Source organism: Octopus bimaculoides, chromosome 8 (genome assembly GCF_046866305.1).
Source record: "Octopus bimaculoides isolate indiv1 chromosome 8, ASM4686630v1, whole genome shotgun sequence".
NCBI classification, from domain to species: Eukaryota; Metazoa; Mollusca; class Cephalopoda; order Octopoda; family Octopodidae; genus Octopus; species Octopus bimaculoides.
In genome coordinates, this window is record NC_142935.1 from 32,351,017 (window position 1) to 32,368,174 (window position 17,158).

General features: G+C 34.3%; 1 long non-coding RNA gene across 1 annotated transcript; it reads right to left on the reverse strand.

The window, feature by feature from the left end:
* Positions 1-7,387: 7,387 nt before the first annotated feature.
* LOC128248512 (uncharacterized) lies at positions 7,388-11,866 on the reverse strand. Its single transcript, XR_008264682.2, has 2 exons — positions 11,418-11,866; positions 7,388-7,900 (listed from the first exon to the last, which is right to left on the reverse strand). It is a non-coding gene; the product is annotated as an uncharacterized LOC128248512 (long non-coding RNA).
* Positions 11,867-17,158: the final 5,292 nt, after the last annotated feature.

The window sequence follows — 17,158 nt, forward strand, 5'->3', positions numbered from 1 at the left end:
TTCAAAACGCTTGTGATGAGAATTTCTCACAAAACTAATTAAGAAAAGAAAATATGCAAATTAAGACTGGCAGATATCATCATGATTACAAATATGTAAAAGTTATTTTTAGTCATCTACTTTTGTTTGTAGCAAACTCAATTGTTTTCATTAAGGCAAACTGGATTGGTGGTGTTTGAAATTATCACGTTTTCTAACACCCGATAGCAATATTATTATAACTTGATTAAGTTTCATATACAGAGAATGAGTCACTAGAAGCAATCCTACTTAAGATATCAAATAGTTCAAGTTTGTGAATTTTAAAATCAAAATACAAATTTAAACATGTTTAAACGTTTACTATCCAGTGGATCAAATATTTCAAAATATGATGCTTCATGCACTTATTAGCGTCGTTAGAAAACAATCAAATAATGCTGCAACAGGATGTATTAGGCCACTTCTAGCATCTACTAAATGTCTGCGTTCTAAAAACAAATATTGAAAATAATAAAATGTAAGACTGCCTTGACCAGAGATTTTCAACCGGGGTCCAAATAAGCTTTTTAGGGGTTCACGGATGCAATATAGGAAATTGGGTGTCCAGTGTAAGTTTTCAGGTCAAAAGAAATTGTGCTTCAGACCAGTAATTTCCAATGTGGACTCCAGCTTCTCAATATTGCACTCCCAGTCTTAGAAACTCTCTAAAAAAAAAAAAAACAACAAAAAATGCCCTGAAAAATGTTGCAAGAAATCTTGTCTTTCCTAATGTATTTATTTCGTTGCCTTTCGAAAGAAGGACTAAGAAAAGAGAATTCAAAAACTCAAAACATTTATCTGTGAAGCTGGTCATAAAATTCTCCAGGGAATTTCCGTGGAATGTGAAAGATATAATTCTGAGCAAAAACAGCGTTAACAACAATGATGTCGAGAACAGCAGCATCAACAAAATTTTTTAAATATTTACTCCCGTGCACTCACAGACTTAGCGCTTACTATCTACTAGAACAAATATTTCAGTATGATATATTCTAAGTTATTCTCGCTAAAAATATTCATTTCTGTTTTAGCTGGGTTAATTAGTCTACATTTAGGTATCCTACGAAAATTAGCTTTGTGGTCCTTAAGGGTAATAAAGGATTGACGTGGGTGAATGTATTCTATCCTATCGTTAAATCTAAGATTGGTAGTGATCCTTCTTGCTTCCATATTTACATCTTTTTATTCACCTGTTTAAGTAAATTACTGTATAGTCAAAGCTTAACAAACAGTAACAGAGCCTATAAGACTAGAACTAAGAAAGTTTTGTGATTTAATCCGACATTTAATATTGCCGTAAAAACTAATATAGGTAGGGAATTCTCGAAGCTAATTTTTAAGAACATTCAAGCAGACCATAAGTACCATTGAAGTTTTGATAATAACATGCTGAAGGTTAGCTATTTTTGTTGTTAGAACTTTCCGTCTTTAATTAACCAGCACAACGCAAAACTATTAGGAATAACTACAGTGTTGGAAAAAATCAGAAGAATTATAATTGTAAAGACCAAAATTGCTGTCCGTTGGGAGAAAACTAACTAGAGAAAGGAATAGTATGCAGAGGTAAGGTACAAATAGATGGCTCACAAACAGGACATATTCAAGGGGCACGGAAAATTCCTTCAAGGCAGGCCTATATTCTCATCGATATTCATGTCAATATCCTGAAAATAGGACAGCAATGAGTCTCGCTAAACATGTCTGACATTTGAAATAAAGTGATACTTTTCCTTTCAAATAATTCTGGACAATCTTGGAGAGAGCAGTACCATATGAATATCGAGCGTATAAAGGCTATCTGAGGTGCAATTTATGCCTGACTGAGAAAATATTACGTACTTTGTCGGGGTAAATACGCCCTGACTCAAAGGTTGGACCATTTAAATTTCTGTAGAGGCGCCACGATTATAAAATATCGAGCGAAAAAATACCGTACGGGTAAGATTGATTTTATAACCAGTACCAATTTGTATAACATTCATTTTACATTTTTGGCTTTAAAGAAATCCTTTGACTGGATATAAACGATATGCTTCGTTTTAATTTTTATTTTCATTATTTTATTGCAACTTTTACTCTTAAATACACCTTTTATAAACTATATGGATATTTTTACATCACAATTTAGTCCATAAATCCTTACAACGTTGGTGTTTAATGCACACCTAAAAAGAGCATCTACCGCCGCCCAAAATGTACTTTAAAAACTATCGAATATCCGAATGGATATTATTATTACTTTTAGTTATCGTATTTTTCCTCATTACTAATTAATTATTTTAATATCATTGTATTTATTCACCATTGATATTATTATTATTAACAAAGCAGCAACAATGGCATAACCTTAAGTAGCTAGAGAAAATGTCTAGCAATATTTTGTCAGCAGTTAAGTCTTGATTTAAATCCACTACAAACCAACTGATTCCTAACAATACTTTCTTCTATTCACCTCCAACCACACAAAGCACACGAAAAGAAACATTCCTTTTAATCTAGCGAAAAGAATTTGCAGAATTGTTTCAAATTAGGAAACGTGGGACAAAAGACCCCCAAGAATTAAAGGAAATTCTACTCAAAAGTCAGTACCCATCACCATTAACTGATAATAGAATAGAACGGGCCAAGGCAATAAACATCCAAGATTCACGAAAACCGAAACACACCGAAGGTACGCTTTCATATCTCTCAACACACAATCCAAGAAATACAGAAGCTTACACCATTATACACAAGAACATCCCACTACTGTGCCAAGACCCGCGATTAAAAAAGTACTCGAAACCCATAAAATAATAAAAAGCAAGAGACAACTCAAATCCTTAAAAAATTACTCAGCAATGCAAAATTACCCACCACAAATCAAATATCAACCGTCAAAAAATGTAATCGCTCTAATTGCGGGACTTGCATTCGCCACATTGAGGGTACAATGTTAGGACACACTTTTGTTGTAAAAAATTTCACCTGCGCATCAAAAAATTAATTTATGTAATTAGATGTAAAGAGTGCCACAAAGATTACTCAGAGAAAACTAGACATAACATCAGAGACAGGATAACAGTCCACCTCCAACATTTACGGGGCCCCACCACATGAAAGATGCCACGCAGTGGCCACTTAGCTCTCTGTGCAAAAGCAACTCTCCTAAATTCCAAGTTTTCTACTTTTATTGGAATTTTTAATTGTAATGATTTTGAATTTTCTTTCGATTTTTTATTCGTTTTTTAACCAGTGTTATAGAAAATATGTATATTTATTTAATGAAAATATAATATACAAAATCAAGACCATACAATGACTATTGTAAATACATCTGTAATTGTAAATATTTCTTTATGGTTGGAAGATGATAAATGATTTGGAAAGCAAGTGTAATATATTTGTGTTTGTATACTCATATTTTTATTCTTCTCTTTTGCAGGATGGTACAGAGGGGAAAAGAGAGTCATGAAATTCGGAATCCCAGGAATTTGGAGAGAACCAACTGACCACTCAAACAACTGTTTCTTCTGCATGACTGACCTTTCCAAACGTTGAGCTGGGCAAGAATGCACCTGTTACCATATGTCCAGACCTTCTGTCATCAATCACCCCAGTGCCACACTGTACTGAGCTCCCAGTACCCACACCTCCAAAGAGAGAGAAGCCACCTCCAGAAGAGAGCACACACTCGAAAAGGCTGAAATCGTTGATCCAGATTTCAGAGGTGCAGCTAAAAAGAGAAACCCATACTACCCCAACCAAGAAGACCTCAACGACCTTAACAGATATCTTGGTCTCACGAAGTCCAATGCTGAACTTTTGACATCGAGGCTCCGGCAGCGGAATTTGTTACATGAAGGTGTGCAAGTCACGAACCAGAGAAAGCGCAACCAGTATTTTAAAACTTTTTTGTAGCAATCAAGATCGGCTTTGCTTCTACCACAATCTGACTAGTCTGTTTGAGGCTATTAGAATCGCTTGTAACCCCAGTGAGAGGCGCCTCGTCATTGACAGCTCATCGAAGATCCTCAAAGCCGTGCTACTTGACGCTCATCATGATAAATTTAAGAACATGGGAGAGTATTCGGAGGATCAAAGAAAGCGATTCCACCAAGATATAATGGACATTGAACGCCGTTACCAAGGATCGCGTAACGAAAGCATGAAGGGAGACTACATTTGGTCACTTATTCGTAAAAGTAATTTACAGTATAAGCGTAAATCGCGAAAAAGTACTCGCTTCTAAATATTTTGCGGTGTTTTTTCTACAATCCATGAATAAATACATGCCACTTTTGCATTATATGTCACTTTGTTCCTACCTTGTATGAATGAGAATGTTCACATTTGCCGGTTTTCTCAATGGTATTAGTTAAACTTAAGACACATCTTTATCCTGGCCACAAAAACAAAGTTTGAAGTAAATACTTTCTACATCTAACCAAATAGGAAATAGTTTTTGTTTCCTATAGACAAAAATTGTGTTATATAGCGAGTCAACGTGGTCCTGTCATTTATTATATTATCTATTTCAGTTCTTTATGCTGTTATTGATTCTATTTTATAGATTTATCTGATTAAAAAATGAAGTATTTTCCAATGATCTATATTTTTAATGATGTTTTGAGTTGCCGATTTTGACGTATGGGGTATCAAAAACTTAGCAAGCTTTTGGCTACTAACTAAACTATATTTCCATTTTCATATTTGCATTACAAAAATTTAACTTTATCCTTTTTCTTTTAGTCACCTATCATAAACGACATTTTAAATCACCACAACAACGACGATAACGTCACATATTCTATAGGAGTGTGTTCGTGCGTTCGTTACCTACGTTAGGCTGATGAGTGACAAGTATATTTGTGTGACGGTGTATGTGTCTGTCAGCATACATACATTTTTGGTGATAACTGGCACACACACGGAAAGAGGTAGGCTTCAAGTGTGCCTTAATGTATGTGTGTATGTCTTAGTTTATGTATGTAACTTGCTCCCGCCCGACAGTGAAACCCGCCGATATTGAAAGTTTATATGCGGTCTGGACTTTAAACGAACAACAAAGTTCACTTTCAAGTACTACTAATATGAGGATTTTACTAATTTAACACCACTTACAATTCTTGCAAATATATCCGAAAAAAAATGTTATTGTGGTTATTATAACGAATTCGGGAACTTGGTGAAATGGAAAGCCTCAGCAGCTCTTGCAATATATTTACAGAAATATTATTCCACTCCTTCTAAGCAATTTCAAGATAATTTTTAACAGTCTTCCTAAGCTTCTACATCACTTTGAGTATCATCGTTGCACAAACGTTTTACTGTGTTAGTATTTATTCTACAGCCTATAGCGTTACACCGTAAAAAATATGTAGTAATGTCCAATTAATTTATATCTTGCTACATACATCCTTCAGTAAATATTTCAAATTAACGTTCACAGCAACACCATCTTCCTTTCTATACACTTGGTTGAGCGTTCGTTTCAAAATTGTAAAATAAATTATTTTTGTATGAAAAATTGAATTATGCATTCTGAATTTTCTTGGACTTTCACTTTTTTCACCATGATATTCAATCGTAAATTTTATAACATTTAGTACATGTTCCAAATAAATGTTGACTTTCTGTACTTTGTAACACTGGTGACGCATAGTTTCTTTTGCTAAATTGGTGACTTTCCATTATATTATAGCATAACTATGCTATAAAAAGTATGTTTTGCATCTATATTGACTACATTTCGTTTCGCTTGAACGTCGTATGTGTACATTTTGCTGTTTGTAGTATTATCAAGTGTATTAGTGTGTGTGTGTGTGTGTGTGTGTGTGTGTGTGTGTGTGTGTGTGTTTCTGAGTTCTTTACATCTATAGTAAACTATAGTAAAGAATATTTTATGCTGTTTTAATGAGCCCACATCTAATGAAGTAGCTATCCATATGGTCAGTGATCCCCATGAAAATCATGATATTCTCATTCGTGTTTAACAACCGTAAACATGTTTCACAGACTCATCACTCTTATCATGCTCTCTAGTATATTGTGTGGAATGTACAGGATGGGTATCATTTCAATATTCCACGGTTTGAACCAGCAAACAGTATAGCCAATTACATACAAAAAGGTTCTGGGAAGCATATGTGAATTTGGTCTTAATTGAGAATTTAGCCTTAATTGGGAAGTTGGCCTTAATTGAGGACACAGTACGCTTCTGTTATATATCCGTCTGAAAATGGTGATTCCTGGGGCTAAATAGCAGTAGCATTCTTCTCTTTCCTGGGACTGCCACATTAAGTTGGTAACAAACCATCACTTTATCGTGATGCTACTGTATAAGTCTCTCAGAGATTTAGAAATGCAATATTTCTGATTTTATATAATTTTTATTGTTCCTTTTTATATTGAAAATTAGTGTTAATGCTGCTATTATTATTGTAAGGTTCCATGTTCCTATTGATATGGTCAATGGATAATTTATTATTTATATTTTTATGATTTTGGCCATAACATACTTTTGGTTTATAATGTTTGGGTTGTAATGCATGTATGTTTACCTTATTATCAATATTAGGATAAGCTTTAGTCTTAAGGTCTATCTTTGTCGTTTCCACTACCTTATTTCTATGCTGGTTATTTTTGTTCAGTATATAGTTATTATATAATCTATTAAATGTTTTATCTTTATTTATTGTATTAATCATAGCTTTAGTGTAAAGTTTTTCGCACCAAGGTTATATTTTCTTTCTTGTAGATGTTTATGTTTGCCATGAATCGTATGTAAACCATGCTTAATGTATTTAATTTTCTGTTTGTACCCTGATTTTGCCAATGCAATATTATACAATTCCTTGTTAGAAATATCTTCGTTGAGTGAGAGGCAGTTTATTATTTATTTTATGTTATTACAGACATTGAATGATTACTTTTTATATTAACATAAGTGATTTTGGAGTTAGGCTTATGGTATATATATATATATATCATAAATGTCTTATAACAGCCATACCAACAATCCAACACACCTCCATCATAAGCCGCTCCATGGATATCACTATGGTTTCGACACCTGGGCAGTACCATTCATGTATATATATATATATATATATATATATATATATATATATATATATATACATGCATGCATACATACATACATACATACATAGACACACACATGTATATGCGTATATATGCGTACATACAACCATGTTCTATACTTTACCAAGGTGACAAATTTGTGTTGAGTTTAGGAACGTGTAACACCAGTTTCAATGATATAGTGACGAGAAAGAATGTTTTGATTGCAATACATATAAATCATCTGAACTTGTATTCAATTAGACTTTGACTTTTATAATAAGAAAGAGAACACACACGATTTTATTTCAGCCTTGATATTCATTTATTAAAATTTTGGTGCGATGATGCTTTCTGAATTTAAACAAATTATCTATAACTTACGAAAGAAAGATAAAGTATTTTTATGAAGAAAAGTATTTTGCAAAGTTTTATGCTATACATTAAAAAGAGTTTCAATGTCGGCGTCAGCGGCATTATATAAAGTATATTAATTATAGCATCATTTATTACATGGGAAGACTAGTAATCTATATAATGAAAGTTATTATATAATTGATTGAATTATTGAGAGAGAATCGAGCAATTTATCATTTCATTCTTGGACGATTACAGAATTAGTATGAACTAATATCAAGCTGGGATTGACCTCAACATACGAGTACATAGATATACCACCAAGGCCAACAGAACCACCATCGGCGACAACAAAATCTACGCCACCAGGGGATTATTTGTGTTCCACAACAACTATGAGTATATGGATTATACAATTGACCACCACAGACATTCCATTGATGGCAAGACTGTACTGCTGTAAAATAAGAAAATAATCGAAATGAGAATTAAACAGTTCTTATTGCATTAAAAAGCTATATAAAATCTATTTAAATTATATGAAAACTTGTTTTAGAAAAGCTAATTCAGAAAGACATGAATGTATGGAAATGTATGGTGATCTTTTTCTGTTTGGCTGCTGCTTTTCAATTTCATCTATTTTGTCCCAATTAATTTCAAGTTTGGTGTAGTTTTGCATTGACACAAAATTAATTCTCTGTTCTTAAAACAACAAAATATATTGCTTACACTTTTTACCGCACGAAATGCATATCACTTGCGTAAACTATAAAATATATGCTCATTATTTACATTATTTACATTTGATGGATATTTGTCCTCATGTTGTTTCTTGTTAACACAACGTTTTGGCTGATACACCCTCCAGCCTTCTTCAGGTGTCTTGGGGAAATTTCGAACCTGGGTTCTCATTCCTAAGGTATTGTTCAATGTTGTTGTTGTTGTTGTTGTTATTATTATTATTATTATTATTATTATTATTATTATTATTATTATTATTATTGTTCAGTAGTTTTATTTTTATAACGTGCTTTCACTTCACTACCGAGCGCAGCTCTGTGCGCCTTGGGTATGTGCTGTGGATTGCTGTGGTGCTCCTATGTTTACTGTATTGAAAGTGTTTTGCGTAGAATGTGTGCAGTACCCAGTAGTGCAATTTTCTGTATGTTATATATATTTGTAAGTTCTGGTGTTTTTGTTATGTATTTGTCTGAATATTTTTTTAATTATACCTAAGGCACCTACTATGATAGGAATTGTTTCTGTTTTTAGATTCCACATTCGAGTTATCTCTATTTCCAGGTCTCTCTGCTGGTATTGATACAAAAGATATGTGGCCCATATGACATCAGGACAGTATTCAAGAGTAGTACAACACTTAGCAAATATCTCCTTCGTGTAAAACCACCAATAGAAGAGAATATGACCAAAGACTGCGTGTACTCCATCCCATGCAGCTGTGGTAGGTTATACAAAGGCGAAACATGCCACTCCCTCAAAATAAGGGTAGACGAACATCGCAAAGCTGTGACACGAAGAGATATTGATAAATCGGGTATAGCTGATCATGTATAGAATAATAGAGACCACCTCCCTCTGTGGGATGAAGTTAAAATAATAGACAGAGAACACCACTGGAAAATAAGGAAACTAAAAGAAGCAGCACATATGCTAGGACACAACAACCTCCTAAGCAGACCGAGTGCAGTTATGAGCAACATATGGGAACTGGTGTTAAGGAAGGATAGAAAATATTAGATTTATAAGCCCCAAAATTCCCTCCATAATTGTCCATGGGCATATGGCGTAGTGGTTAAGAGCGCGGGCTACTAACCTCAAGATTCCGAGTTCGATTCCAAGCAGTGACCTGAACAATGATAATAATAATAATAATAATAATAATGACAACATCGAAATATACCTTAGGAATGAGAACCCAGGTTCGAAATTTCCCCAAGACACCTGAAGAAGGCTGGAGGGTATATCAGCCGAAACGTTGTGTTAACAGCAAACAAGATGAGGACAAATATCCATCGAATGTAAGTAATGTACATAATTCCTCATCTCTTAAATATAGAACTGAAGATATATGCTGGTTACTCGTTTTTTGATCATTTTGTTTTTGCTTATTAAATGCTTACAGCACGTGTCATCGTACAATGTTGACGTTATCCTTTTGTAGTCTCACGATCTCAATCACGCACAAAATGATAGCTTCCAAATGCGGTTTTTTCGACTGGATTTAAATTATCACAATTGAAACGCCTATAACTTGTTAAAGATTCTTTTGTGGAACAAGTGATATAGGCCCTACTACGTAGCGTGAAAAGTGACATAAATACACAAAATTTGAATATTTTGACTGAAATTTTAAAATTTCAAAAATTGCAGTCAAACAGAAACGATCCACGTATGGAGGTCATATGTCAGCACTTTTTGCAGTTTTCAGCAGTTTCATTCGAACATGTTATCCTGTAAAACTTATAACACATGTGTTTGGAAAGTGGAAAAAAAAAAAGAAGGAAAAGTCGCTCGGTCAAATATTCATACCTGAAATTTGTATCATTTCGCATATTTATAGGGAAAAAAAGAATTAAATTTGGAATCTACTTTTTATATATTATGAATATATAAAGAAAAAAAAGATTTTTCTCAAATTTGTATCTACATACGCATATATATATATATATATATATATATATATATATATATATATATATATATATTTATTTATTTATTTATTTATTTATTAAAAATCTCAGAGTAGCAACAAAATTTAGAAATAATTTTTGTTACCAGTGGTCTAGCGAGAAGAAAAAAACTAGTCAATAGACTATACATTACTCATATAAATACATACACATAAGCGAGATGTCCATAATAGGACATCTGACCCGCTAGAAGAAGCAGTCAATCTCCAAACTCCAATTAGGGATAATTTCAAAAGAGAATGAAAAATAAAACATTTACCATCTGTTCCCTGAACCATGGTTCCAAGCTATTTTCAGCAAAATAAAATAATTTGCCAGGTCAGCTATCATCAGCAGGAAAGCCAAGATTAACATATAAACACGTGGCAATACATAGAACATGCCTCGTGCTTATATGTTATAATTTTTCATATCTACCCCGCATGTGCAGTTTTCTTATCGGCAGCAAATACAAAAAGTGCCGATTATCTTCCAGAAATTAGCCAAAAAATCATTATATCATTATTAATAAATCTCAGGGTAGCAAAAAAAATCTAGAAATTCTTTTTGCTTCCAGTGGTCTAGCTAGAAGAAAAGAACTAGCCAATAAACTATATATCATTCATATAAATTCATACACTGTACATTTAAACACATAAGATAAATTTCCATAATAGTACATCTAACCCGCTAGAAGGAGCAGTCAAACTCCAAACTACAATTAGGGATAATTTCGAAAGGGAATGAAAAATAAAAACATTTACCATCTTATTTCCTGAACCATGGTTTCAAGCTATTGTCAGCAAAATAAAATAATTTGCTAGGCCAGCTATCATCAGCAGGAAAGCCAAGATTAGTATATAAACACGATGCAATACATAGAACATGTCTCGTGCTTATATGTTATAATTTTTCATATCTACCGTGCATATGCGGTTTTCTTATCAGCAGCAAATACAAAAAATGCTGATTTTCTTCCATAAATTAACCAAAAAATCATTTTCCCATTATTAATAAATCTCAGGGTAGCAAAAAAATTTAGAAATTCTTTTTGCTACCAGTGGTCTAGCAAGAAGAAAAAAAACTAGCCAATAGACTATAAATGTACACTGTATGTGTTTATATGAATAATATATAGTCTATTGGTATTACTTCATCCCAATCATATTTTTCTACAGCACAAAATGAATACAGCAGCACATAATGACTACAGCACAAAATGAATAAATAAATGCGAAAGTGAAGTAATGAGTAGGATGCAAATGTTTGTCTAGTTATTCTTACCTGTTACAAGCAGCAGGAAAGCAACGAAGATAATTAATGCTTTTTGCATTATGGTCGTCTTTTGGTCAACTGCCAGCACCACAACTGATCTTGGAAGGTTTACCATCGATACTTATGCGTTTAGTGAACAATTGAAACGAACTTCAAAACGTGTGTGACAGGAATTTCTCACGAAAATAATTAAGAAAATAAAAAGATTCAAATTAAGACTAACAAATATCATTAGAAATATGAATATCTGCTGGTTATTTTTAATCTTCTGCTTTTGTTTGTGGAAACCTTAATTGTTTTCATTAAAACAAGCTGTGTTGGTGGCATTTGAAATCATCACGTTTTGTAACAACTGATAGCAATACCATTATACCTTGATTAATTTTTCTACAGGGAATGAGTTACTAGAAGAAATCTTTCCTTTAAACTGTGAAACATATTAAGTTTATAAATTTTGAAATCAGAATATAAGCTTAAACATGTTTAAATGTTTACTATCTACTAGAAGAAATATTTCAGTATGATACTGCACGCAATTGTGCACAATAGAATCGTTAGAAAACAATTAAATTATATTGCAATATGTTGTTCTAGCTCACTTTTAGCATCTGTTAAAACTCCCCGTAGTATAAATAAACGTTGAAAATAAAATGTAAGTCTGTTTAGACCAAAGGTCCTCAACTGGGGTCAATATAAAATTTTTATTGGTCCACAGATACAATGTAGCACATTGGAAGTCCATGGTAGCTTTTCAGGGGTCATGAAAATATTGTGGTTTTCAATATGGACCCCTGTCTTCTTACTTTCCAATGGTGCACCCTCAGGCTTAGAAGTTTGTTAAAACATAAACGCCCAGAAAACTTTTACTAGAAATCCTCTCTTTACCAATTTATTTACTACTTTACTTTTCGAAACAAGAACAAAGACAATAAGAAAAAAAACCCCAAACATTCATATATGAAGCTGGTCATAAAATCCCCTTGGAAATTCCAGAGAAATGTGACAGAAATAATACTAAGCAAAAGCAACGCCAACAAGAACGATGCCCAAAACAGCAGCAACAAAATTTTAAAAACTACATACACATACACACACGTACTTGGCATTTATTATCTACTGGACCAAATATTTCTGTCCGATACTGCATGTATTTGCGAACAATAACGTCGTAAGAGAACAATCAAATAACCTTGCAATAGGATGGACTAGCTCACTTCTTTGCTTGACATAAGGCTCCGTTCTATAAGCAAACATTGCAAAATCTAAAATGTAAGACTAGTTAAACCAGCTGTTCTCAATCGAGGTCCGTATCAGTTTTTTAGGGATCGACGGATGCAATGTAGAAAATAGGTTGTTTACAGTAATTTTTAGCGTCATGTAAAAATTGTAAATCACACCTATAATTTTCAATGTGGACCCATGTCTTCAAACTTTCCAGTGATGCACTCTCAGACATAGAAACTTGTTTAAAAAAAACCCTGAAAAATGTTGCTAGAAATTCAGTCTAAACTAATGTCACTCTTATGTAAACAAACATTGAAAATACTATGGTCAATGCTACTCATACTATATATATATCTGTGTGAGCGTACAAGCACACATATATGTATCAATATATAAGTGTGTATGTATGTGTGTGTGTGTGTATATATATATATATATATATATATATATATATATATATATATATATATATATATGCCTAGGGTACCATATATTTGGATTTGTACAGTTTTGTTCTAGTGAATGTTTAAGAAACCATAAGAAAATTATGTGTTTGCTTTAAAATTTGAGATCACATAGACAGTATTTTACGTAGGATATGGGCAGTTCTCATGAGCACTATCTTTTGAACTTCAGCCCTTTTGGGGTTTCCTGGTATCTGAGCTAGGTAGTAATCAGCCCGTTTCGCTGTCATTCCCAGGGCACCTATGACAATAGGTATTGTTTTCGTCTTCAGATTCCACATTTTGCTAATTTCTATTTCAAGATCTTTATATTTGCTCAGTTTTTGGTAGGTCTTGACAGATACGTTTATATCGATTGGGACAGTCATATCAATGAGGAGGCATGAGTTTTGTCTGAAGTCTTTCAGTATGATGTCTGGCCTATTTGCGTCTATCTTTCTGTCAGTTTGAATGGTGAAGTTCCAGAGGAGTGCAATGTGATCATTTTCAAGTACTGGGGGTGGTTTGGGTTCCCACCAGTTTTTATCATGGGGCAAGTCCAGGTTTTTGCATATTACCCAGTGAATATATTGTGCAGCTCTATCATGCCTGTTGAGATACTCTGTAGGCGCAAGAAGACTGCACATAGAGACAACATGATCGATGGTCTCATTTTGTTGTTGGCATATACGACATAATGGGGAGCTGCCGTTCTTTAATATGTTGGCCTGGTAGTTATTTGTAGGTAGGCATTGATCTTGGGCTGCTATGATAAACCCCTCTGTTTCTGATTTCAAGCCAGAGGCCATTAGCCATTGATGGGTAAGGGCTTTGTCAATATCTGCATTATTCGCTCTCTTTGGGTATTTGCCATTAAGAGGTTTTCCATGCCATTTTTCCATGCCATAAGATGCTATCTTGCTTTCATGTTTTAAGACAAGTTTTAGCATCCAGTCCTCAGAGTTTTTCAGATAGGTGTCTAGGCCAATTGTGGCTACCTTCATTGATAATACCAGCTGTAGAAGTCCTCGGCCTCTCTCTTTTCTTGGCAGATAAAGACGTTCTATATCTGCCTTAGGGTGGTGCATTATATGCATTGTCAACAGTTTTCGTATTTTTCTGTCAACATTACATATTTCAGTAATTGACCAGTTAACGATATTGAAACTGTAAGTCACGACTGGTATGGCTAGAGCATTGATCGCTTCGATCCTGTTTCTCGCGTTCAGTTCTGTCTTCAGTATTGCTCTCACCCTGCGATAACATTCTCTTCTAATCCTTTCCCTCATCACTGAATGCTTGATATTGTCCCCTTCAATTACCCCTACGTATTTGTAGCTCTCCGCTGGTTCTAACTCTTTTATGACATTTTGCTGGTCAAGGTTCACATTAGATGTTTTTGTTATTTTTCCTTTGATAAAGCTAGCTTTTGCACATTTATCAAGGCCAAATTGCATCCTGATGTCATCACTGAATTGTTTAACAATCGCTAGTAGGCCTTTGAGTTGTTGGTCATTTTTTGCAAAGAGCTTTAAATCATCCATGTAAATGAGATGATTTATATTTTTATCAAATATTTTATAACCATACTGTGCATCATTGAGCAATTTTGAGAGCGGTATTAGGGCTAGACAGAAGAGGAGTGGTGATAGTGAGTCACCCTGGAAAATGCCACCTGAAATTCTTACATCTCCAGCATTTAGAGATTCATTGTCATTGTTCAACCTCAGTGTGGTTCCCCATGATCTCATACTTACAGATAAAAAGTTTCGCAGAGTAGGAGCTATTTTATACATTTCCAGACATTTCCTAATCCAGCTATGTGGTAGGCTATCAAAAGCCTTTTTATAGTCTATCCAGGCTATTGACAAGTTTTTCTGGTGCTTGTGACAATCTTCTAAGATCATCTTATTGATGAGTAGCTGATCTTTACAACCATAAGATCCACGTTTACATCCCTTTTGCTCATTAGGGAATATGCTACTTTCTATTAAAAAACTATAAGTGTACTCGGTTAGGACAGATGTTAGCGTCTTATACATTGTTGTTAAGCAGGTTATGGGTCGATAAATTTTTGGTTCGTTTGTTTCCTCATTTTTTGGAAGCAGGAATGTTAAACCATTAACTAGCCAAGAGGGCATCAAACTAGGATTTTGCAAAACATCGTTGTAAAGTTTTGTTAGCAGTTCATGGCTCTCTGGGAAGGCATTCAACCAGAAGTTAGGAATTTTATCCTTTCCTGGAGACTTCCATTTGCTTGACCTCCTGAGAACAGATCTTATATCTTCTACCTTGACCCCCTCCCACTTTTGCTCCTCTAAGGAGTCTAAGTCTGTAGATATTCTATCAATCCAAGGGGACTTTTCATTGTGTGTTTTATCTTCTGCCCAGATTTTATTCCAAAATTCTTGCACTTCTTCTTTTGATGGGACAGACTTTATTGTTACTGGTGTTTTCCCCATCTTTCTGTAAAAATTTTTGGGGTTCTTTTTGAACATGTTATTATCTCGGAAGAATCTAACACGCTTTTCATACCTTGCTATACGGGCAGCTTTAGCACATACCGTTTACTTGATGGTTTCTATGGTGGTATCAATGTCAACTATGGTTTTCACATTATATTTTTTCTTTAGTTTTTGGGTCTTTGTAGGTTTGATACTCTTGTCAAATTTAAGGTTTTTCAAACATTCTATGTCAGATCTAAGTATCTTAATTTGGTGTTGAATGCGCTCTTGCCAAGAAGGCTTTTTGTGGGAGTGTTGTCGTTTTCTAATCTTTTCACCACATAGAACCGTTGAGATTTTTGCGGATGCATAGTACAGGTGATTGAGATCTGTAATATCAACATCATTAGCTGAAATTATATCCTTAAGTGCAAGGCGGATTTTACCAATTATTTTAAAGTTTTGGTTAGAATTGCGAATTTTGGGGAGAGTGTCGCGTTCATTCATACTGTTTTCTTTAAAATTTTCAGCCATTCAATCATGATTTGATTTTTTAGATCATGTAGTTCTGTTGCGTCGATTTCTGTATGACTTTCTTCATCTATTTGATTTTCACCTGCCTCAGTGTTTATGGTTGGTTCAGAGAGTATTTCACTTTGCCTATCAGTTACCTTAACTCTTTCAGTCATTACTGTATTTTCATCAGCCTTGGGTTGGTTTATAATTATTTCCTCTGTAGTATCTTCTTTAGCTGCAGTTTCATTCTTTTTATCCCTTACTGCTAGTTTAATTTGGTCAATCTCTATTTCAGTTAGAAATTTGTTTTTCATAATGTTTCTTCTGACGTTGGCAAGTTTGTTACTGTCTATGTAGGGTCTTACTTCAAGGTGTTTCTGTCTCCAGTTTAAGTAGGCTTGTACAGTATTAGATTTATCTGTAGGGAAATATATGGCATGGTAGAAGGCTGTAAGAACTTCTTTATTATCTTCCCTAGACCATTTTTCATTCTTTTTCTTTTGGTTATTTGATGACGAGCATGGATGGCCATTCGTTGGAATATTCCGGTTGTGGGGTACTTCCAGCTCCTGTGTGTCGGGAAGATTTGAACCAGTAGCAGATTTCTCGTCTCGGATCTGGTTCATTATCCGAGTAAGTGGTCCTTTATAACCCGGTCGATGACCATTCCGGTTTGTATTTTGTTTTATTAACAGTGAGGCACAACAAGCTTCGACGTTGACGCTAGGGGACGGATCTATCTGTTTAGGGTAAATTTTTGGAGACAACACCGTCTCCGAGCTCTCGTGACGTAGCTTCTTAAGGCTAGCAGATCTATATCGAGTAAGTGGCCCTTTGTGATTCGGTCGACGACCAATCTGGTTTGTGATCTGCTTTGTTATCATTGAGGCATGACGAGCTTTGGTGTTGACATTAGGGGACGGATTTGTCTGTTTAGGGTCAGTTTTTTGAGACAACACCGTCACCGAGTTCTCAGCATGTAAACATTGCTCGTAGCGTAGTTTTTTAAGGCTAGCAGATCGGTATTCATATGCATTTTTTTTGTTGATAGATTTATCTCCGGGCATAGTGTATTTGTGTGTGTGTGTGTGTGGCGTTTTAAACTTATGAATGGTTCACTGTC